Source organism: Thalassophryne amazonica, chromosome 7 (genome assembly GCF_902500255.1).
Source record: "Thalassophryne amazonica chromosome 7, fThaAma1.1, whole genome shotgun sequence".
Lineage (NCBI taxonomy): Eukaryota > Metazoa > Chordata > Actinopteri > Batrachoidiformes > Batrachoididae > Thalassophryne > Thalassophryne amazonica.
The window spans coordinates 75,757,401-75,783,796 of NC_047109.1; positions in this window are offsets into that span (position 1 = coordinate 75,757,401).

Consider the following 26,396-nt stretch of genomic DNA (forward strand, 5'->3'; position numbering starts at 1 on the left):
ATAATTAATTTGCATTTGATTGCATGAAATAAGTATTTGATCACCTACTAACCATCATCACCAACCAGCAAGAATTCTGTCTCTCGCAGACCCGTTAATTTTTCTTTAAGAAGCACTCCTATTCTGCACTCTTACCTGTATTAATTGCACCTGTTTGAACTCGTTACCTGGATCAATCAATCAATCAATTTTTTTATATAGCGCCAAATCACAACAAACAGTTGCCCCAAGGCGCTTTATATTGTAAGGCAAGGCCATACAATAATTATGTAAAACCCCAACGGTCAAAACGACCCCCTGTGAGCAAGCACTTGGCTACAGTGGGAAGGAAAAACTCCCTTTTAACAGGAAGAAACCTCCAGCAGAACCAGGCTCAGGGAGGGGCAGTCTTCTGCTGGGACTGGTTGGGGCTGAGGGAGAGAACCAGGAAAAAGACATGCTGTGGAGGGGAGCAGAGATCGATCACTAATGATTAAATGCAGAGTGGTGCATACAGAGCAAAAAGAAACAGTGCATCATGGGAACCCCCCAGCAGTCTACGTCTATAGCAGCATAACTAAGGGATGGTTCAGGGTCACCTGATCCAGCCCTAACTATAAGCTTTAGCAAAAAGGAAAGTTTTAAGCCTAATCTTAAAAGTAGAGAGGGTGTCTGTCTCCCTGATCTGAATTGGGAGCTGGTTCCACAGGAGAGGAGCCTGAAAGCTGAAGGCTCTGCCTCCCATTCTACTCTTACAAACCCTAGGAACTACAAGTAAGCCTGCAGTCTGAGAGCGAAGCACTCTATTGGGGTGATATGGTACTACGAGGTCCCTAAGATAAGATGGGACCTGATTATTCAAAACCTTATAAGTAAGAAGAAGAATTTTAAATTCTATTCTAGAATTAACAGGAAGCCAATGAAGAGAGGCCAATATGGGTGAGATATGCTCTCTCCTTCTAGTCCCCGTCAGTACTCTAGCTGCAGCATTTTGAATTAACTGAAGGCTTTTTAGGGAACTTTTAGGACAACCTGATAATAATGAATTACAATAGTCCAGCCTAGAGGAAATAAATGCATGAATTAGTTTTTCAGCATCACTCTGAGACAAGACCTTTCTGATTTTAGAGATATTGCGTAAATGCAAAAAAGCAGTCCTACATATTTGTTTAATATGCGCTTTGAATGACATATCCTGATCAAAAATGACTCCAAGATTTCTCACAGTATTATTAGAGGTCAGGGTAATGCCATCCAGAGTAAGGATCTGGTTAGACACCATGTTTCTAAGATTTGTGGGGCCAAGTACAATAACTTCAGTTTTATCTGAGTTTAAAAGCAGGAAATTAGAGGTCATCCATGTCTTTATGTCTGTAAGACAATCCTGCAGTTTAGCTAATTGGTGTGTGTCCTCTGGCTTCATGGATAGATAAAGCTGGGTATCATCTGCGTAACAATGAAAATTTAAGCAATACCGTCTAATAATACTGCCTAAGGGAAGCATGTATAAAGTGAATAAAATTGGTCCTAGCACAGAACCTTGTGGAACTCCATAATTAACTTGAGTCTGTGAAGAAGATTCCCCATTTACATGAACAAATTGTAATCTATTAGACAAATATGATTCAAACCACCGCAGCGCAGTGCCTTTAATACCTATGGCATGCTCTAATCTCTGTAACAAAATTTTATGGTCAACAGTATCAAAAGCAGCACTGAGGTCTAACAGAACAAGCACAGAGATGAGTCCACTGTCCGAGGCCATAAGAAGATCATTTGTAACCTTCACTAATGCTGTTTCTGTACTATGATGAATTCTAAAACCTGACTGAAACTCTTCAAATAGACCATTCCTCTGCAGATGATCAGTTAGCTGTTTTACAACTACCCTTTCAAGAATTTTTGAGAGAAAAGGAAGGTTGGAGATTGGCCTATAATTAGCTAAGATAGCTGGGTCAAGTGATGGCTTTTTAAGTAATGGTTTAATTACTGCCACCTTAAAAGCCTGTGGTACATAGCCAACTAACAAAGATAGATTGATCATATTTAAGATCGAAGCATTAAATAATGGTAGGGCTTCCTTGAGCAGACTGGTAGGAATGGGGTCTAATAAACATGTTGATGGTTTGGATGAAGTAACTAATGAAAATAACTCAGACAGAACAATCGGAGAGAAAGAGTCTAACCAAATACCGGCATCACTGAAAGCAGCCAAAGATAACGATACGTCTTTGGGATGGTTATGAGTAATTTTTTCTCTAATAGTTAAAATTTTGTTAGCAAAGAAAGTCATGAAGTCATTACTAGTTAAAGTTAATGGAATACTCAGCTCAATAGAGCTCTGACTCTTTGTCAGCCTGGCTACAGTGCTGAAAAGAAACCTGGGGTTGTTCTTATTTTCTTCAATTAGTGATGAGTAGAAAGATGTCCTAGCTTTACGGAGGACTTTTTTATAGAGCAACAGACTCTTTTTCCAGGCTAAGTGAAGATCTTCTAAATTAGTGAGACGCCATTTCCTCTCCAACTTACGGGTTATCTGCTTTAAGCTACGAGTTTGTGAGTTATACCACGGAGTCAGGCACTTCTGATTTAAAGCTCTCTTTTTTAGAGGAGCTACAGCATCCAAAGTTGTCTTCAATGAGGATGTAAAACTATTGACGAGATACTCTATCTCACTTACAGAGTTTAGGTAGCTACTCTGTACTGTGTTGGTATATAGCATTAGAGAACATAAAGAAGGAATCATATCCTTAAACCTAGTTACAGCGCTTTCTGAAAGACTTCTAGTGTAATGAAACTTATTCCCCACTGCTGGGTAGTCCATCAGAGTAAATGTAAATGTTATTAAGAAATGATCAGACAGAAGGGAGTTTTCAGGGAATACTGTTAAGTCTTCTATTTCCATACCATAAGTCAGAACAAGATCTAAGATATGATTAAAGTGGTGGGTGGACTCATTTACTTTTTGAGCAAAGCCAATAGAGTCTAATAATAGATTAAATGCAGTGTTGAGGCTGTCATTCTCAGCATCTGTGTGGATGTTAAAATCGCCCACTATAATTATCTTATCTGAGCTAAGCACTAAGTCAGACAAAAGGTCTGAAAATTCACAGAGAAACTCACAGTAACGACCAGGTGGACGATAGATAATAACAAATAAAACTGGTTTTTGGGACTTCCAATTTGGATGGACAAGACTAAGAGTCAAGCTTTCAAATGAATTAAAGCTCTGTCTTGGTTTTTGATTAATTAATAAGCTGGAATGGAAGATTGTTGCTAATCCTCCGTCCCGGCCCGTGCTACGAGCATTCTGACAGTTAGTGTGACTCGGGGGTGTTGACTCATTTAAACTAACATATTCATCCTGCTGTAACCAGGTTTCTGTAAGGCAGAATAAATCAATATGTTGATCAATTATTATATCATTTACCAACAGGGACTTAGAAGAGAGAGACCTAATGTTTAATAGACCACATTTAACTGTTTTAGTCTGTGGTGCAGTTGAAGGTGCTATATTATTTTTCTTTTTGAATTTTTATGCTTAAATAGATTTTTGCTGGTTATTGGTAGTCTGGGAGCAGGCACCGTCTCTACGGGGATGGGGTAATGAGGGGATGGCAGGGGGAGAAGCTGCAGAGAGGTGTGTAAGACTACAACTCTGCTTCCTGGTCCCAACCCTGGATAGTCACGGTTTGGAGGATTTAAGAAAATTGGCCAGATTTCTAGAAATGAGAGTTGCTCCATCCAAAGTGGGATGGATGCCGTCTCTCCTAACAAGACCAGGTTTTCCCCAGAAGCTTTGCCAATTATCTATGAAGCCCACCTCATTTTTTGGACACCACTGTTAAAGATTTTGTATATATTTTTATCACTGTTAAAAATTTGTACCTTTGTCTTTGTTCTGATAAAATGTTGTGCTGTTTTGCACCTGTCTTAACGTAACCCTGAGAATGTACTTGTTATTATTACACTGATAGCACAACTTGTTTTTGTAGCCACTAACGACTGGGAGTGAAGCATGCTGGGGTCAGTCTGAACTGGGAGTGAAGAGCTGGAGGTTATTTTGACCTTATGCTGTACAAATGCTTACTGAACAAAACAGGACACTCCAAGCTTTTGCCGAACAGATGATAAGTGCAAACAGAGGAGCCTGCAAGAACAGGATGTGCTGACCTTCAATGATAAGATTGAACAAAAAGAGTGAAACTGTTTCTCCACACAGCTGCAATCATTGGCATACGCGCCATGAGATGTTTTGTATTACGGGAGGAAACTTGTCATGCATGTTCCCCCCACCTTTAGGACAAGTTTCCTAATGTGGGTAGGGCTTATTCCTAATAAAAAGAGTGAGCATGCGCAGCAGTCCTTAGTGCTCTCAGTGGTACTACGTGTACGGACTGTCTGCACTCCTCGCGAGCTAAATTTGACTTTCTGTCTCACTGGTGTTTCTTGACTCTGTTTGTCTTGTTAAAGGTTTTAAGAATGTTTGGAGGAGAAAATACCCAACATGGACTGGGGGCTCAGTCCGGGATCTCAACAACACCGGAGGTGTCCGGCGGAGGTCGTCAAGTCCAGACGTAAATCCTTGGCCAAGGTCCGATCGATTGATCGTGTCTGCAATTGTCGACCGCCGTTGGCATCGTCTGGTTGACGAGATTTTCCCGAAGAAGACAGACAGGAGGTCGAGTCAGTGAGTAGAATTTCTTTGTAACAGTACTGAGTGAGTGGTGATCAGATCACATAAACAGTTAAACTCCGCAAGCGATGACGTAGAATCGTCTGTTAATGAAACACAGTTAAATTCTGCGAGGAGGTCGGACTCCTCTACGATGGCGAGGAATGCACGTAGTTAAATTCCGAAGGAGGGTGCGGACTCCTCGGTTTATATACGCGTACCGGTAGGGAATAAAAGTGTGAAAGTGTAATTCTTTGGACAAAGTAAGTGACAACCGTGTGTGGAAGCAGAGGCAAGTGATTCCGCTTCCTACGGGGAGGTGAAAGGAATCAACCACACGACGGACTGTTAATTGTCACGTCCAAAGAAAGTGAAAACTTCAGATTTAGAACACCCTAGGTGTGCCCCCGTCTGAAGTCCAAATTATAACAAAGAATAATAAAAATGGGGGAAAAACGTCTAAAAAGAAAGAAAATTTATCAACTGACGACTGGAAATTTATGGAAGCAAAAAATCCAAAAGCAACAAAGAAATTGGAGACCTGGATAAATAAACATGACTTTGACGGACGACTGAACCTGACCAGTATTCAGAAACTGAAGGAGGAGTTAGAACAGGAACATAAAGGTGATGAGAAAAAGAAGGAAAAAGAAAGGGGTAGGTAAGGCAGAGGAAGATGTGATAATTCAACATAAAGAACCTGAACAACCTCAGAAACCACCGACGGCTGGACCGTCGACAACAACGCATTTGTACCCTCCTCTACCGGAGGATGATGATGTGCCGCCACCGCAGTATGATATGGCAATGTGACCTAAAGTAAAAAGTGAAAAATAAGAAAAGCCACAAACACGCAGTCAAACAAAAGTGCCTACAGCTCCTCCCATGGAGGAACACAGTGACCAGGAAGGTGCCTATCCTTTGATAGAAGTACCAAATCCTCGTGCAGGAACTCCAGGGCACCGACCAACCATGCTCGTATATCGAACATGGAATGCTGATGATATCAAAGCAGCAGTCGACATGATACCATCACCACATGTCGATATTGAAGGATTCATGCAAGATATAGAAAATATTAGAAATTCTTACCACCTCAATGGACCTGAAGTCCAACAGGTATGGATGAAAGCATGTGGCCCTAAATGGAGTCAGGTACGCGGAGACTGGAATCCTGCAGACCAGGATGGCGTACCGTTGCCGCATGATGATCCAGTCTTGCAAACACGAGTGGAAGCTATGATTACACGAGCAAAAGGTGTGTTAGGACCAAAAATAAATTATACTGAAATTACCAGGACAACTCAGAAAGAAGGAGAGCCATGGACAGAGTTTAGATGCAGATTTGGCTGAGTGGCAAGATTTAGGTGTAATGACCATGACAGCACTATCAGTAACTGATTGGGACAAAGTGGGACCACACACTGAGTACAGCCCTTCAACAAGATTGTACAAAATCCCAGTTAATGTGTCTCTGTTATTGAAGGCAGAAACACATATTGATGTGTCCACTTCACAGTCCTGAGTGTTTCAGTTGAGTCCTGAAGAAGATGATCTTCTTTCTTCAGTACCATCAGGCTTGTGGACAACAGGTCCTTCAGACGTCGGACTGATTAAAAATGCACAATCTGTAGTTATAAGACCAAAAACAGAATACAGACCATGTGTAAGACAGTATCCGTTGAAACCTGATGCTATTGAAGGAATCAGACCAGTAATAGAGGATTTGTTAACAGCAGGGGTAATAGTGCCATGTCCAGATTCACCATGTAACACACCCATATTTCCTGTAAAAAAGGCTCCGCCCTCAGTAGGATGGAGAATGATACAGGATCTCCAAGCTGTAAATGCTGCTGTAGTGAAAAGAGCACCATGTGTTCCAGATCCGCACACACTGTTAAATTTGTTGAGACCAAATTCTAGTTGTTTTTCTGTAATAGATATCAGTAATGCATTTTTCTCTGTACCGGTGGACCCCGATAGTCAATTCTGGTTTGCTTTTACCTTTAAAGGACAACGATATACATTTACCAGATTACCGCAGGGTTATGCAGAAAGTCCAACTATTTATTCTCAAGTCATGTCAGCATGTTTAGCCAATTTCGTTCCACCGGCAGATAGCCAACTATTAGTGTATGTTGATGACATTTTGATTGCCTCTGACACACGAGAAAACTGCATAATTGACACAGTAGCATTATTGTGTTTCTTATTTGATAATGGCCACAAAGTGAGCAAAAACAAAGTTCAGTTGTGTAGGGATAAAGTAAAATATTTAGGACATGAATTATCAGCCACAGGGCGTACTATCCTGTCTGACAGGAAGGAAGCGATTTTACATGCTCCAAAACCACAACCCAAAAAACAGATGATGTCATTTCTTGGACTGACTAATTACTGCAGGGCATGGATCCCTTGCTATGCAGAACTGACTAGTCCACTTTCTGATTTGATGTACAAAGATGATATTTCAATGTCAACCGTGTTGGAATGGAACAAAGATGCTGAGGAAGCTTTTGTGAAAGTGAAACAAACATTAGTGTCATCCACAGTTTTGGCACTACCGGACTATAGTAAACCATTCATTCAAACAGTAGATTGTAAGAATAAGTTCATGACTAGTGTTTTGGTACAAGCATATGGTTCAAAATTAAGGCCAGTCGCCTACTACTCATCTAAACTGGATGCAGTGGCAAGTGCTCTACCACCATGTGTGCGAGCTGTTATTGCAGCCTCCATGGCTGTTCAAAGTAGCAGTAATGTTGTTCTATTCCATCAGCTGACATTGAAAGTTCCACATGCAGTTTCAGCGCTTCTGTTGCAAACAAACATGACCTTCTTATCTCCAGCAAGACATCTTTCGTGTATGTCGTTACTATTATCACAACCACATCTTACTGTAGAACGGTGTACAACATTGAATCCGTCGACATTGATGCCTTTACCTGAGGATGGTGAACCGCACAATTGTCTTGATGTAGCAACAGTTTGTATGAAGGCTCGCGCTGATCTACGGGATACGCCCATCCCACACAGTACACTTGTGTATGTGGATGGTTCCTCCACTAAAAATGCTTATGGACAAACACAATCTGGATATGCTGTTGTCACAAATTCAGAAGTATTGGATTCTACTTCATTGCCATCGTCATTCTCAGCGCAAGCAGCTGAATTAGTTGCTTTAACTGCAGCTTGTCATTTGTTTAAAGGAAAAGCTGTGACAATCTATACGGACAGCCAGTACGCTTTCAGCACAGTGCATGTGTTTGCAAAATTGTGGGAAGAGCGTAGGATGGTGACGTCGTCTGGAAAACCGGTGACTCATGCCACTCTTCTAACTGCACTACTGAAAGCTGTCAAATTGCCAAAACAGATTGCTATATGCAAATGTGCGGCTCACACCAAAGGCTCTGTGTCGTTTCAAAAGGAAATGATTTCGCTGACAAAACCGCGAAGGCAGCAGCAGCTTCTTCTGTTTTTGTTGTACAGGAAACCACTCCAGATTTGCATTTAGATCACACACTGCTTGCTGACATGCAACAACAGGCACCTGAAAAGGAAAAACAAATGTGGTTAAACAAAGGAGCTACATTCGCAAATGATTTGTACTCATGACCACAAAAGAAACCCATATTGCCAAAAAATATGTTTAAATGGGCAACTATCATGAGCCATGGCGTGACGCATGTCTCATCAGGGGGTATGATATCGCAATTACAATCTATTTTTTGTCTTTATGGGTTTGATGCATATGCAAAACAGCATTGTAGAGCATGCATGACATGTGCAAAACGATTTGGAATACCAGAAACAGTCTATTCAGATAATGGAGCGCACTTTGTTAATACAATAGTGCAATATGTAGGAGAAGCGCTACAGATTAATCTCAAAAATCACTGTGCTTATCATCCACAAAAGTGCCGGATTAGTGGAAAGGATGAATGGGACAGTAAAAAACAGACTTAGAAAGACAATGGAGGAAACAGGCAGACCATGGACACATTGCATAGATTTGGTGAAGATGTACATAAACATAACTTGTACCACGGGTTTGACACCTTATGAAACATTGTTTGGAAGAAAATATCGACTACCATATTATGGGCAAATTTGGGATGTACCTGAGGAAGCCAATTTAGCAGATTACATGAGAAAGGTGTTAGAAAGACAACGAGGGAGAGTTTCAAACACTGATGATCCCATTTCTCCACAGGATGACCCTAAAGTGGTACCTGGAGACTGGGTGTTGATAAGAAGCATCAAGAGAAAACACTGGCATTCACCTAAGTGGGAAGGGCCCCATCAAGTACTACTCACAACACCCACAGCCTTGAAAATTGGGGAAAGAAGTACATGGATTCATTTAACTCACTGTAAGGAAGTCATTTCTGCAGACACAGACAAACAGTAAGAACAGTAGGATAAGACTAGTAATAGTGTGTGAGCTTGGTGTTAAGATCCAGGTTAGACACGAAAGCTAGCAGAAGACATTAAGAAACCACTGTTCTGAACATAGGTGTGCTGTAGTGTGTAGAAATGACGAAAGTAAAAAACAAAAAGAACGAGGGTCCCTGGACCCCATGGACAGTCCTTATTATGCTACTTTTCTTTTTCGGATTGGGCTTATTATTGAAAGCCATAAGCACAGGACACGATAAGGGACACATCAACAAACTGAATAGGCCAAAAAGAGAGGACAAAGGCCCCAATCCACTCATACCTGTAGGGCATCGATGTAGTAAACAAAGAGCATATCAATTTGGTGTACAGGCCTGCTTTCCCCGAAATGCTTCAGTAGTAATCAAAGTCCCTTTTACATCCTTGACACGGACACAGGATGATCAACAGGGATCATGGTATAGTGGCAGGACAAAGGGTGCATCCATAAGAAATACAAAAGACATGAAAACAGATGACTGGTTCCTAGTAACTACAGGAATTAGTGGACAAAATAACAATTGGCTTTTAATGGCAGAACAAGCAGGACTAGCTACAAAGAAGGACTGTGTTGTATGTATGGGACCCAGACCTATATTACAGGTAATACCGGCAGCATTAACCACAGACTGTCTGTTGACTGTAATGAAACAGACATACATTGCAACAAACAACTATTGTTCTAAGTGGGACAAGATCTATCCATTGACCAAATTGACTAAGATTAAACCTTTATTTTCAAGCAAAGTTGGGCATGCTAACTATACATGTGTAAACTTGACAGGGACAAGTAAGACTTTGGGTAGCTTAAACCACACTGCCTGGTGTAAGGATGTGGTCCATAGTAATTCCACATTCAAACCTGTCAGTAGGAGTGATATATGGTGGTGGTGTGGTGATAACAGAATCTTTGACAGACTGCCAAGAAATGTCAGGTTATTGTGCATTAATATCATTATTGTTACCAGTTAAAGCCATACCCATGACCCCTGAAGAAGTTATGACATATGCAGCCTCTCTCATTCCTGAAGACTGGCAGAAAGGCATAACCAGACATAGAGTAAAAAGAGATTGGAAAGGAGTGGGAGATCCAACATATATTGATGCGATAGGAGTCCCCAGAGGAGTGCCTGACGAGTATAAACTGGCTGATCAGATAGCAGCTGGATTCGAATCCTCCATCTGTTGGTGGTGTTCAATTAATAAGAACATAGACAGGATAAACTACATCCACTACAATGTACAGAAATTAGGAAATTGGACTGAGGAAGGATTTAAGGCTGTCCATTCACAGTTAGCAGCCACATCCCTTATGGCCTTCCAGAACCGGATTGCTCTGGATATGTTGTTGGCAGAGAAAGGAGGTGTTTGTGCCATGTTCGGAGAACAATGCTGCACATTCATTCCCAACAACACAGCTGCAGATGGCAGCCTCACTCAAGCCATCGACGGTCTGAGGACGTTGAACAGGAAGATGAAAGAGCACAGTGGAGTAAACACCGAAGGCTGGGATTGGTGGCTGGAAGGGATGGGAAAATGGAGGTCTTTGATTTCTTCACTATTAGTGTCTATAGCAGTATTTGCTGCGATTCTGACATTGTGTGGATGTTGTTGTATTCCGTGTATACGTGGACTTATTAATCGAATGATTACAACAGCACTAGGGCCAGGAATGCCCACTTCAGCAGCATACCCTCTCCTCGGACCCGAAGCCGGGGACGATGACGAGGATGAAGATGGCCACAATGATGACTGGGAGCAAGGAGTTCCTGAACTTTTCCCTGACCAAACTAAGTATGATGACCCAGACACCGATGATGATGGAGACGATGACATAACCTCTGGGGTGTAAGCCTGTAGAACATACCATGATGAACCTCTTAGTGAAAATCTCAAGAAAGAAGTGCTAAGCTAGGTGATACCTACTATATGTTTAACAAGCGATAACAGGAGGGAAATGTTAAAGATTTTGTATATATTTTTATCACTGTTAAACATTTGTACCTTTGTCTTTGTTCTGATAAAATGTTGTGCTGTTTTGCACCTGTCTTAACGTAACCCTGAGAATGTACTTGTTATTATTACACTGATAGCACGACTTGTTTTTGTAGCCACTAACGACTGGGAGTGAAGCATGCTGGGGTCAGTCTGAACTGGGAGTGAAGAGCTGGAGGTTATTTTGACCTTATGCTGTACAAATGCTTACTGAACAAAACAGGACACTCCAAGCTTTTGCCGAACAGATGATAAGTGCAAACAGAGGAGCCTGCAAGAACAGGATGTGCTGACCTTCAATGATAAGATTAAACAAAAAGAGTGAAACTTTCTCCACACAGCTGCAATCATTGGCATACGCGCCATGAGATGTTTTGTATTACGGGAGGAAACTTGTCATGCATGTTCCCCCCACCTTTAGGACAAGTTTCCTAATGTGGGTAGGGCTTATTCCTAATAAAAAGAGTGAGCATGCGCAGCAGTCCTTAGTGCTCTCAGTGGTACTACGTGTACGGACTGTCTGCACTCCTCGCGAGCTAAATTTGACTTTCTGTCTCACTGGTGTTTCTTGACTCTGTTTGTCTTGTTAAAGGTTTTAAGAATGTTTGGAGGAGAAAATACCCAACAACCACTCAGACAGCCAGCAATTCAAGGAGAACATGCGGCTAAACATGTCACTCCCGGTCTGATTGGGGAGGGGCCCAGAGAAAACTACAGAGTCCGATATTGTTTTTGCAAAGTTACACACCGATTTAATGTTAATTTTAGTGACCTCCGATTGGCGTAACCGGGTGTCATTACTGCCGACGTGAATTACAATCTTACCAAATTTACGCTTAGCCTTAGCCAGCAGTTTCAAATTTCCTTCAATGTCGCCTGCTCTGGCCCCCGGAAGACAATTGACTATGGATAAAAAAACACCTGTTCACACACTCCAACCTATCCACCATGGCCAAGACCAAAGAGCTGTCTAAGGACACCAGGGACAAAATTGTAGACCTGCACAAAGCTGGTATGGGGTACAGGACAGCAGGCAAGCAGCGTGGTAGAAGACAACAACTGTTGCCGAAATTATTAGAAAATAGAAGAAACACAAGATCCATCTTCCTCTGTCTGGGGCTCCATGAAAGATCTTGCCTCATGGGGTAAGGATGATTCTGAGAAAGCCCAGAACTACAGGTTAGGACCTGGTCAATTCCCTGAAGAGACCTGAGACCACAGTCATAATAATTACATTAGTAACGCACGAAGCTGTCATGGTTTAAAATCCTGCAGGGCAGCAAGGTCCCCCTGCTCACACCAGCACATGTCCAGGCCTGTTTGAAGTTCACCAGTGACCATCTGGATGATCCAGAGGGGGCATGGGAGAAGGTCATGTGGTCAGATGAGACCAAAATAGAGCCTTTTGGTATCAACTCCACTTGCCATGTTTGGAGTATGAGAACAACCCCAAGAAAACCATCCCAACCATGAAGCATGGGGGTGGAAACATCATTTTGGGGTGCTTTTCTGCAAAGGGGACAGGACGACTGCACCGTATTGAAGGGAGGATGTATGGGGTAATGTATTGTGAGATTTTGGCAAACAACCTCTTTCCATCAGTAAGAGCATTGAAGATGGGTCATGGCTGGGTCTTCCAGCATGACAATGACCCCAAACACACAGCCAGGACAACTAAGGAGGGGCTCTGTAAGAAGTATTTCAAGGTCCTGGAGTGGCCTGGCCAGTCTCCAGACCTGAACTCAATAGAAAATCTTTGGAGGGAGCTGAAACTCCAAACCTGAAAGATCTGGAGAAGCTCTGAATGGAGGAGTGGACCAAAATCCCTTCTGCAGTGTGTGAAAACCTCGTGAAAAACTACAGGAAATATTTGACGTCTGTAATTCCAAACAAATGTTTCTGTACCCAATGTTAAAGTCTGTTTTTCTATTGTATCAAATACTTATGTCATGCAATAAAATGCAAATTAATTATTTAAAAATCATACAATGTGATTTTCTGTTTTTTTTTTATTTTTTTTTAGATTCTGTCTCTCACAGTTGAAGTGTACCTACGATAAAAATTACAGACCTCTCCATTTTTTTTGTAGTTGGGAAAACTTGCAAAATCAACAGTGGATCAAATATTTATTTGCCTATAGGCTGCATTTCTATAGTGCTTTACCATCTGGAGGAGATGCTCAAAGTGCTTTACAATGATGCCTCACATTCACCCATTCCAGCACCATTGTCAGTGTGCTGTCATGCAAGGCACTCAACTGCACACCAGGAGCAACTTGGACCTTGCCCAAATGCCCTTATAGTGTAGACTCATTTGTCATGATTTTTTTTTTTTTTTTGGCAAACACAAAAACACACCTGATACTGTTTGAATATAATTTGAACATAAAAAATGGAGTGTCATTTTTGTTTGCAATAAAATGCAAATTAATTATTTAAAAATCATACAATGTCATATTCTGATTTTTTTTTTAGATTCCATCCCTCACAGTTGAATTGTATCTAAGAATGACAGACCTCTGCATTCTTTGTAGGTGGGAACACTTGCAAAATCAACAGTGGATCAAATACTTATGTCTCACTGTATATTAACCAACATGGGAGAGTCTTCCTCGAACAAGAAGTCAAAAACTGTCAATTGGCTTAATTTGCCATCTGAGCAGCAAACAGATTATACAAACTACTAGCGCATTGCCTGTGGGGATCCACAGGCTCTAGATTGGGTAGTGTTTATAAAATAGGTAGTTGTCATTTTTCAAGGATGGTAATAAATTAGGCAGTTTCTATAATTGTAATAGAGTCCTAATGACCTTAGGACTCAACAGTTTTTAGAAGAAGAACTCAACCCTTTTATATCCTGTTAATTACATAAAGTAATTATGTAACATGATGATTCCCTTGGTGTCCTTGTGTCAGAAAACCTTGTAATTATAAGAGGGAAGCGACACACAGCAGCACAAAGCTCGCTCGTTGTACAGGGAGATACAAACAGGAAGTGCCATATTTTGAGTCCACAGTGAAACAGGAAATATGTCAAACGTTTCCTGGATCAACACTTCGTGGATTGGCAGATGAGATCTCATGGAATCTTGTGGGAACTCAGTGGCAAGTTCACACTGAAACAGGAAGTGCCAAATTTTGAGTCCACAGTGAAACAGGAAATGTCAAATGTCAAACACTTCCTGGATTGACACTTTCTGGATTGGCAGATGAGATCGTGTGGGATCTCACGGGAACTCGGTGGCAAGTTCACATTGAAACAGGAAGTGCCAATTTTTTTTTCAAAACTTTATTTCAACAAATACAACAACAAACAAACAAACAAAACACAAGGCCAAAGAGATAGAAAACAAACAAGTTCCTTATGGAGAAGGCGTCAGCATTTTTTTTTTTTGTGTTCAACAAAATTGTTTGTTTCACTTCACACCTTCTTTACATTTGTAACTTCTTTCTTTTTTTTTCTTTTTTGATTAAGAAGTTGCACAACACAGTGTATTTAGAAAACTGAACAAAAATTTGCAAGGGGTAACAATAATAAAAATAAATATTGTTACCCCTAGAGAATATTGTTTTTTTGACATTTTGCATTTATGTATGTAAGACTTTGCCATAATAATGAGTAGATTAATATAAACTTCATTTTCTGTTGTTCTCTCTTTTGTGAAGAAACCGAAAATAATATGTTCATAAAACATTCTAAAGTCTTTATAAAAGTGGGTTGTTATAAAATGGGTAATGTCCTTCCAAAAGTTCTTGGTAAATGAGCAATGCCAAAAAAAGATGTGGTACAGTTTCTGGGAGAGAGGAACAAAATGAACAATATGTATCTATATCTTTTTTTAAATCTGATCAAGAAATGCTTTGCAGGGTAGAATTTGTGAATAATTTTGAAAGAGATTTCTTTAGTTTTGTTTGTTATGAAATATTTATGAGGTAATGCCCAAATCTTTTTCCAATTAACATTGCAAGCAAATTGACTCCAGTAGAAAATGACATGAGGTTTCACAGCAATTTCATGTTGAAAAGATCATATAGCTTTGTTATGTTTGGGTGATTCTTAGACTACGGGCACTTTTATGTCCCTTGATCATATTTTATGAAAAAAGAAAAAAGGGGAAATTTCACACTTTTATAGTTATCTTTGCAATGAAAATGTTTTAAGAAATTTGTCCTAGTAGTCTATGATGACTTTTTCACCTTTTTTTCAGCATCATTATATGCAAATATTGCCGTTTTGTGCTTGTCCCACACCCAGACTTATGATCGTCAATGATGAAAATGAATAGTAAAAAAATGTTTTTTCTAATGTTTTAAAATATCTCTGAATAAAATATCAGTAAAATAATCAAAACATAATTGGGGTATTCAATGTCATACAACTGTTGATTTTTTTTAAACGGAATGTAGTTGTCCCACACTATTGCCATAATTTCCACCACAACAATAATGTCCCTTTAAAAAGTTTGTATGAAAGATTGTGTGGGTAGTTTCTATGGAGATAAACAGTGACATCAGAGCACATGTATATAGCGCCAAATTACAACAAACAGTTGCCCCAAGGCGCTTTATATTGTAAGGCAATGGTGTGGTGGAAATTACATTTACAAGGCCAATAGTGCCCGTAGTTAAAGAATCACCCGTTTACGTGATGAAGAAAAACATATTTTTCCACAGGAGGTTTCTGTCACGCCCGGCCGGTGCCAGGCACCTGAAGTGTTTGGACCCAAAATGAAAACTCTCGGACTACTGGATGTAGACGTACTCATGGTCTTTAATTCAGGCTCTGGTTCGGTACACAGGCGATCAGTCGGCGAGGCAGAAGCACAAACAGGGTCAGGCAAAAACGCAGTCATGGGCAAGCAGGGTTCAAAGGCACGAGCAGACACAATTAGAATGCAAAATTAGAATGTAGAACAAACACATGATGAAAGTAACAAATCAAAACAGAACTGAGAATAACCATATGATGAAAATAATATGACTAGTGAATAGTAACAAGAACAAAGTGACAAGAAAAACGTGACAGAATAAATCATGATGAAAATAAACAGTAATAAATCAAAGCTGCAGCAGACGGGAAACCATGAAAAGAGGAAAATCAAGGGCTTTGCGCCCTGACCGGGCCCAGTCCCTGACAGTTTCACTTAATTTTGGGGGGAAAACCAGACTTTGATAAGAAGAACCTCTGCATAGCATTTTAACACCACTAGGAATAGCTTTTAAGACCGTATTAAACTCAGCTTGTGATACAGGTACTTTATAAGTTGACACAAACATGTTATATGTCTTAAAATTCCCATCTGGTGTTATCAATTGTTTCACCAAAATAATGTTATTTTCAAACCACACTTTTAGAAAAATGCTCTTATTCTTGTTTAAGATATCACAATTGTTCCATATATAATAACGCTGAGGAGAAAAATTATGTTTATAAATCAGACACCATGCTAATAGGACCTGCTTGTGAAAGTTTGATAGATTTAGAGGAATTTTGCTTATTTTAAAATTACATAAGAGTAAAAATTGTAGGCCTCCAATTTGATCAAAAATATACTTTGCAATAAGGTTCCACATGGAAGTGCCATTTGTTATAAAGTTTTTTAGCCATTTAATTTTAAGGACATTATTTAAAGTTGAGAAGTCTAAAATGTCAAGTCCTCCACTTTTAGAAGAATTAATAACTGTAGATTTCCTTATATAATGTATTTTGTTTCTCCAAAGAAAATTGAAAAGTAACTGGTCTATCTTTTTAGTATATTTGTTATCAAGAGAAAGTGAGGATGCAACGTAAACAAGCCTTTTTGAGTCCACAGTGAAACAGGAAATGTCAAACACTTCCTGGCATGGGTGGAGCTGGTTTGCACTGGACTTCCCTGAAATCTGATTGGACACCCCAGGTGCCACCTGGATGATTGACATAGCACAGCACCACACACTTGGTTGAAAAGAGCCATTTTGAGATTGGTGACACATATTGACTGCTATGTCCAGCCTGTACAGTAGCTGGTGCTGTGTTCCACAAAAAAGTTCTAATCCACCTTAGTAGAAGAAGAAAAATGTTTGAGTCAGTTTTGAAATTGAACACATCATCTGAGCCACAGACTCCTAGTTATATTGGTGAGTAAACAGCTGCTTTCTAATCTCTAAAATGATCTTCCTTAAAGTCAAATTGATATCAAATCTCTACAACATGGTATGAATTTAATTAAAAATATAAAATACAGCTTCCTGATGGAGTGGTGTAGAGGAGGTTTTTCTTTAAAAGAAGACCTGAAAGTTCAGCTGATTTGGCCATATTGTGCAGCTCTGCTGTGAAGTAGCTGAAAAGTTACAATCTGAATTTTCATCAATGTAAAAAATGCTTAAAGTGGAAGGGAGTTAAGAGGGGCGTAGTTGGCAGGGGTGGGGTGGGGGGGGTGTTAGGGTTAGATTGTTAGCCATGCATATGCTCCTCAGAAGCATTTACTGAAAAACAGTCTGAAGGACATAATAATAATAATGTAATATATTTTCAAATACACAAGATAATATGTATACGAGGGTAGGCTGAAAAGTTCTAAGGCTCCCCATGGAGTAATGCATTAACTGCATTATAGTGAGCCTTAGAACTTTTTAGCCTACCCTCGTATACATATTATCTTGTGTATTTGAAAATATATTACATTATTGCTAAACAGAGGCCATTTTGGATGCCATCATGGATTTCAGACCCTTAGAATGTGAACAACAAAATTTTTTTTTAAATGGAATTAAATTGAAGGATGGTTATGCTGTATACAAGAAGAAGAAGAAGACCAAGAACACAGTAAACACAGATGCTAAACCAAGAGCAAAAGCTGAGACATTTGTGTGGTCCAACAACAAACTTGAACTTCTGATTTCAAGTCACATTGGATTCATTCTCTCAACATTCTCTCGTACAAGAGAGTGTTGACTGGGAATCGTTTCAATCCAAATGTGCTGATGTAATGGACACATTGTCGGCACAGTATCCGAGACACCCGGCAGGGAAAGATTTTCCACATGATGGTAGAGAGGTGTGGCTATGATCATCATTTCACAAAAGTTGTGTATTGATTGTGCACATGAAAACACAAGGCAGTGTTCTGACATTTATCCACTCCATTTTCAACAAGTATCATTTTTGGGCTCAGAAAACAGCTGTTCCATGTGGATGAAATGCTGACACAATTAAAAACTTTCACAGATACACCTGAACTCATGTCAGTATGGACAGGCCCTTAACTATTTTAAAATGTAGGAACAACAGTTCAGCCGTATCTCTGATAATATGAGCGGGATGTCTCACTGTAGAAAACGCTTCAAGAATGATGAGCAGAAGTCTGTATATCATTACTGGCAGTCACGATGCTCATGTCAAAGCGGAGTAACACCCCTCTGTAGAAAGGGCAGGCAAAATGTCACCCTTCACGGAAGATAAGTGCACCTCTTTCTCACTTCATGCAAAGACACTGATCTGGTGAGACATCTCACTCCTCTTACCACAGAATGGGGTTACAGAATAGGTAACCTGCTGACGTTCTCTATTAAATGGTCATTTTGGTGTCTTTCTATGGGGATATGCAGACTCTCATACTGCCAGTTAAGATATACCACCACTGAGTTTTTTGTAGGTTTTGACACCAATGAGGCTACTAAATGTGTACTTATGAATTCAATGATACAAAGAATGTATGTGGATGATTTTTCACACTGTGACGGCAGTTTCCCTGTTCTACCACTAAATCCTGTAGGTAAGCATGGTCGAAGCTGTGTGCTTATTTATACACATTTCTAAGTATAAGTACAAGTTTGTAAATTCCATAATTTGCATAAAATGTTCCTCTGCATGGTTTCAGCATCAATACGAACACTTGATAAACAGGGGTCCAAAAAGTTGGATGTTCTTCTGAGGATAATGTTGAGGACCGTTCCCTATAGTGAGACACCAAAACAAATGTTTGAAAAAACAAAACTAAAAAAACCCATCAAACATAATTTCTCAAAGAGGAAAACACCATAGAGTTTTGTGACGTACCTGAACAATACAGTTAAATGTTTCCAGTTTCGCTACAGTGGCTGTTGTCTAGTAGCACTGACTAGGGATGGGTATTGATAAGGTTTTATCGATATCAATGCCATTATCGATTCTGCTTATTGAGCCGATTCCTTATTGATTCCCTTATTGATACCTTGTGAATTTTGTACTAAAAGTAGGCTTTACAGGTTTTCTGTGTATTTCCCTGAGTCTTAAAGTAAATAAATATGAAATTAGTCACTGTATCCTTGATCTCTGGACATAAATAAAAATAAAACGGTGTTTCTCTTATTAAATTATTAATTCAGACTGGATTCTATCATTCTATCTTGACTTGTCAGAGAGCCGCGCAACGTTTGGAGCTGTGTGAACAGAACGGAGGACGATTCTCATTTCTTTCTCGCAACAAGACAGGAGTCCCAGTTAGTAACTTTAGTCCGCACAAAAGTGAATCACAACTGATATTCAGGGATGAAAGTGGTGAAAAACAAAAAAAGCTGAAACCCAAAATTACCCCCAACACCACCTGCACGAAAATGTTTGAATTCTAGAAGCTCTGAAATGCAATCTGGGACTATTCCAGACAATAAACTGGAGTGAGTGCAGCATCCATTTAGGTGAGAAAAAAAAAAAAAATAGAACTTTCCTTATTCCTTATTCATTCCAGTAGTATTCTGCTCTTACTAGGATGCAGCAGTTTTCTAGTTTGGCAGATAGTTCTGGAGGAAATCACTGAAGAAATTAAACTGAAAATATGGTTTGACCGAAACAAACTGTCATTAAACTTAAATAAGACAGGAATGAAATGGAGGCGTGAGAGTCACTAGGTGTTCACAGGAAACACTTATTTCTGTATGTATTTATTTATGTTCATTGTTAGTTGCTATTATACATTTTCTGTTGTGTTTCTATTCAGGTTCTTTTTGTCTCCTTCTCTAAAATTGTATATAATAATCATTAGATTATTAATATATAAGCAAAAATAAATTTAAGGAATATTACAATTTGAAAACAAATGCACCCGAACGTAATGACGGCTGCAATTGCTAAATGCTAACTTTTAACATTGAAAATGCCATAGACATGCTAATGCGTTAGCATCGCTCCCGTTTTAAGTTATAAAATACATCTATCAACTGTTTCAGAAGACCATAACAGGTCGGTTTAACATAGAAAAGGTAAAAAATATTCAGACGTATGCTCTTTAGGGTTTTAGCGGGGGAAATTTAAGCCAAAGAACGAAATAAACGAAGCAATCGATCGAAGCATTGCTTCAATCTGCGAACCACTGCTTCGATTGGTTCAAGGTTCAAAGCAAAGCCGCGTTGCAGAAAAGTTGATTAAGGACCCGCTGCAGGGTCTGTAATCAATGTAGAGAAATTATCATTTTTCTGACAAACACCCGCCAAAACAACGGCCACGCTGAAGGACCGATAACAGAATCGTTAAGCACAAAACTTATTGATGTCGGTGGATCGACTCATTTCTTAACGATACCCGAAAGGAACCCGTTCTCTATACCCATCCCTACCCCTGACTGTTGTCTAGTATCTGTGACTGTTGTCTAGTAGCACTGGCTGTTGTCTAGTATCAGTGACTGTTGTTGAGCCGCGCTTACTGTTGTCTAGTAGCCGTGACTGTTGTCGAGCCGCGCTTACTGTTGTCTAGTAGCCGTGACTGTTGTCGAGCCGCGCTTACTGTTGTCTAGTAGCCCTGACTGTTGTCGAGCCGCGCTTACTGTTGTCTAGTAGCCCTGACTGTTGTCGAGCCGTGCTTACAGTTGTCTAGTACCCCTGACTGTTGTCGAGCCGTGCTTACTGTTGTCTAGTACCCTCGACTGTTGTCGAGCCGCGCTTACTGTTGTCGAGCCGCGCTTACAGTTGTCTAGTACCCCTGACTGTTGTCGAGCCGCGCTTACTGTTGTCTAGTACCCCTGACTGTTGTCGAGCCGCGCTTAGTTGTCTAGTACCCCTGACTGTTGTCGAGCCGTGCTTACTGTTGTCTAGTACCCCTGACTGTTGTCGAGCCGCGCTTACTGTTGTCGAGCCGCGCTTACAGTTGTCGAGCCGCGCTTACTGTTGTCGAGCCGCGCTTACAGTTGTCTAGTAGCCCTGACTGTTGTCGAGCCGCGCTTACTGTTGTCTAGTAGCCCTGACTGTTGTCGAGCCGCGCTTACTGTTGTCTAGTAGCCCTGACTGTTGTCGAGCCGCGCTTACTGTTGTCTAGTAGCCCTGACTGTTGTCGAGCCGCGCTTACAGTTGTCTAGTACCCCTGACTGTTGTCGAGCCGCGCTTACTGTTTTCTAGTACCCCTGACTGTTGTCGAGCCGCGCTTACTGTTGTCGAGCCGCGCTTACTGTTGTCTAGTAGCCCTGACTGTTGTCGAGTAGCCCTGACTGTGGCATTACTGTAATTTTGGCCTCAGCGTTGATGACATTTTGATGGGACAGTGTTCAGTTTTTCTGGAAAGAATAAATAGTAAAACTTTCTGAAGCAAGCCACCAGGAATCTTAGGAAGAAACAATTTTTTTTGACAAAAGTTTTCAGTATATGGCAGTTGGAGCAGAGAGGAAGAAACAAGTACCAAAAAAGGCTTTGATTGTCTTCACGCAATTCTTTGTGAGGAGACACCTCCTCAGTTACTATACAAAAAAATTTCTTCACAGTTGTCACTGAGGGTGGATAACTAACATTTTAGTGAGGGACACAAAATGAGGATTTAAAAAAAAGACATTGAGAGGTCGGAGTGGTTGTAGGAAAGTAGAAGTACAGTGGAATGAAGTGGAAAAACATGGAGGAAATTTTCCTCCACCTCTTCTGGAAGTCATGAACCTCTCTTCAACCTGGACAGCAGCTCTCACAGTGTGTCTCTCTCGTCTGTCGCCGGTGGGAAAAGTTCACCCTTTTCACTCCTTCTGAGTTTAGTGTTGGACTTTTGTCCTTAAACAAAAGCACCTTCTTGTTTTGTTTTGGCATAAAATGTGCTTCAGACACTACTAGTAGAACCATAGAAATCAGTGGCACTAGATGTTTGTGGTTTTCACACCTCCACCTGGCCCTGCATCAGATAGGCTCTGAGCTGCTGGGCTGCACTCACGATTTTCCTCTGGTGCCCGATCAAGTTCACCCCGAGACTCTGGACATCGCTGAAAGAGAGAGTAGACTTTTAATGTAACACTCCAGCTTCTTGTATGCGTATTCTCTAACACCAGGTTTGCATGTTTTAACATAAGATGAGCTAAGATAAGGTGAGATGTGATGTATCAGAATATTAATCATCTGGTCAGTGAATGCAGGTGGGTGATTCTTTAACTACGGGCACTATTGGCCTTGTAAATGTAATTTCCACCACACCATTGCCTTACAATATAAAGTGCCTTGGGGCAACTGTTTGTTGTGATTTGGCGCTATATACATGTGCTCTGATGTTACTGTTTATCTCCATAGAAACTACCCACACAATCTTTCATACAAACGTTTTAAAGGGACATTATTGTTGTGGTGGAAATTACGGCAATAATGTGGGACAACTACATTTTGTTTAAAAAAATCACAACAGTTGTATGACATTGAATACCCCAATTATGTTTTGATTATTTTACTGATATTTTATTCAGAGATATTTTAAAACATTAGAAAAAACGTTTGTTTACTATTCATTTTTATCATTGAAGATCATAAGACTGGGTGTGGGACAAGCACAAAACGGCAATATTTGCATATATATATATATATATATATATATATATATATATATATATATATATATATATATATATATATATATATATATAATGATGCTGAAAAAAGGTGAAAATGTCATCATAGACTACTAGGACAAATTTCTTCAAACACTTTCATTGTAAAGATAACTATAAAAGTGTGAAATTTCCCCTTTTTTCTTTTTTTCATAAAATATGATCAAGGGACATAAAAGTGCCCGTAGTCTAAGAATCACCCAGAGATGTGTACACACACCACTGACTTCATGAATGAAACTCTGTCAATAAAGGATAATTGTGCAAAAATATAATATACTTGTATATATATATATAAATGTACTGTAATGGATTTAGGAGCTGCGCTGTGTTGCACAGCTGCTGCAGCAGGACGCCCCAGCTCAGCAGGTTGAACAGCGCAGATCTGTGTAACTTTCAACACTAATATTTGGGAATGTGTGTGTGTCCGAGTAAGTTTAATACTTTCCTGACATAATTTAATTTTACTGGCTCAATATCTGTTGGGAAAGTGTAGTGACACGGACCCACGACAGGGGGCGTAAATGAACGGACAATAGATGAGCCAAAAATAGAACATTTTACTGTTGTGAAACGTGCACAACGAAATACAGACAAATGCAGAGTTTGGATTATAGTCAAACGTGCAAAGGTGACGTGTGGCCAGGCTCGAGGATAGGAGACGTCCGTCCAGAGAAGAGCCGGATCCCACACGATTTCTACTGCAACAGAACCCGGAGAATACTGGAGCCGCCAAGCCCGAAGTTCCCAGGTGGCCAGTCTCTCCGGCTGTCGGATCTGGTACTGCTGGCAGGAAACAAAAACAGAAAACGAGGTGAGTGTGGTGACACTCAGCAACTCCTCGCACACAGTTCGGATAATGCAGGTGGGACTTACACCTCCGCAAATACGAACACAGTCTTTCTACGGATCTGATACAGACGCTTGTCTTCTCGGGTCGGGAAGGGTGCGGCTTGTTACCTTGTCGTCCGCGACCAGCTCAGCCTCCAGCTGACACAAGCTACCAGGTACTCCTAGTGATGTTAAGCTCGAGTCAGTCTGCTCGACACAGCATTGAGCTTTTTGAACCAGAAGTGTCAGTGAACAGCATTTCGAGCACGCCCCCATCACGTGCCACTGTGAGCGAGGCCTCGTTACGTCACACCACGTGTCAAGCTTCGCATAATCTGGGCGTTTCAATATGACCACCAAGTATTTAAATGAGATCTGAATCGCAGCTCAAACCGTGGGTTTTAGAGAGGAGGAGGCTAGCGATGCTGTTATTGCCAATTACCACGTGAATCGAAGGCAGGGAAAGCATTAGTTTATATTTAGGTCTAGTTTAAAGTTCATTTAGTACATACACATAGGATCTAACATAGACAAGACACACACACCATACACAACAGGCATCCATTCATATACAACATTTATTCACACAGTACATCAACATAGGTTATAGCTTACATGCCCGAATATAGAGAGGGTTCAGGGGGTTCAACCGAACCCCCCCCCCCCCGAGAATTCTGCTGATTTTTTTTTTCTGCTGATTTTTTTTTTTTTTTTTCTGATCTGGATATCAACGTTATGTATTTTCTTTTCATTGATAATAAGCAACAAGCACTAACTGTTACACAGCTATTATCACACACCCTCAAGTTTCAATTTCCTCTCTCAGAGTAATCCCTTAATTGATGAAAGGGGAAACTGCTAGATAAACTTTTCCCATGGGGGTTGAGAATTTTTGCTCCCTGGTCCCTGTCCTCCTCTGATATCAAACAGATTAGTAGGCTTGTAAATACCCATGTAGACTGCTTTTAAACTCAGATAAAACTGAAGTTATTGTACTTGGCCCCACAAATCTTAGAAACATGGTGTCTAACCAGATCCTTACTCTGGATGGCATTACCCTGACCTCTAGTAATACTGTGAGAAATCTTGGAGTCATTTTTGATCAGGATATGTCATTCAAAGCGCATATTAAACAAATATGTAGGACTGCTTTTTTGCATTTACGCAATATCTCTAAAATCAGAAAGGTCTTGTCTCAGAGTGATGCTGAAAAACTAATTCATGCATTTATTTCCTCTAGGCTGGACTATTGTAATTCATTATTATCAGGTTGTCCTAAAAGTTCCCTAAAAAGCCTTCAGTTAATTCAAAATGCTGCAGCTAGAGTACTGACGGGGACTAGAAGGAGAGAGCATATCTCACCCATATTGGCCTCTCTTCATTGGCTTCCTGTTAATTCTAGAATAGAATTTAAAATTCTTCTTCTTACTTATAAGGTTTTGAATAATCAGGTCCCATCTTATCTTAGGGACCTCGTAGTACCATATCACCCCAATAGAGCGCTTCGCTCTCAGACTGCAGGCTTACTTGTAGTTCCTAGGGTTTGTAAGAGTAGAATGGGAGGCAGAGCCTTCAGCTTTCAGGCTCCTCTCCTGTGGAACCAGCTCCCAATTCAGATCAGGGAGACAGACACCCTCTCTACTTTTAAGATTAGGCTTCAAACTTTCCTTTTTGCTAAAGCTTATAGTTAGGGCTGGATCAGGTGACCCTGAACCATCCCTTAGTTATGCTGCTATAGACGTAGACTGCTGGGGGGTTCCCATGATGCACTGTTTCTTTCTCTTTTTGCTCTGTATGCACCACTCTGCATTTAATCATTAGTGATCAATCTCTGCTCCCCTCCACAGCATGTCTTTTTCCTGGTTCTCTCCCTCAGCCCCAACCAGTCCCAGCAGAAGACTGCCCCTCCCTGAGCCTGGTTCTGCTGGAGGTTTCTTCCTGTTAAAAGGGAGTTTTTCCTTCCCACTCTAGCCAAGTGCTTGCTCACAGGAGGTCGTTTTGACCGTTGGGGTTTTACATAATTATTGTATGGCCTTGCCTTACAATATAAAGCGCCTTGGGGCAACTGTTTGTTGTGATTTGGCGCTATATAAAAAAATTGATTGATTGATTGATAGACACACAATTACACTTGTCTGGTTTGTAAAAACATGTTTGTATGTATAAGCTGAGAAATAAAGGGAGCTTCTCCTTCCTGTTGCAAATACTGTAGGTGCAAATATTCGCGTGGGATTTATGCAAATTTCGCGAGTTAAACAAGGTCGCCAAATTAAATACCGCTATTTTAATACATAATGTACATATACGTACATATTCATAATGTAAATGCGAATATTAATACCGCTAAATACGAGGTCTGTTAGAAAACTATCCGACCTTTTTATTTTTTGCAAAAACTATATGGATTTGAATCATGTGCGCTTGCATCAGCCAAGCTTGAACCTTCATGCGCATGCGTGAGTTTTTTCACACCTGTCGGTTGCGTCATTTGCAACCGACAGGCAGGTATACTTGTAAAGTTTGCATTAGTGTTATCTTGGTTCTTCCTGGGTGGTTCTTATGGCAACTGATCCAATCCCAAGCAAGGACTATTTGTATAAAAATGTATTTCTTAAAATGATACATTTTGGGTTTCAAATGAAATTTATGTAGCTTTTTACCCCTCGAAATCCTCAAAAAGCTTCT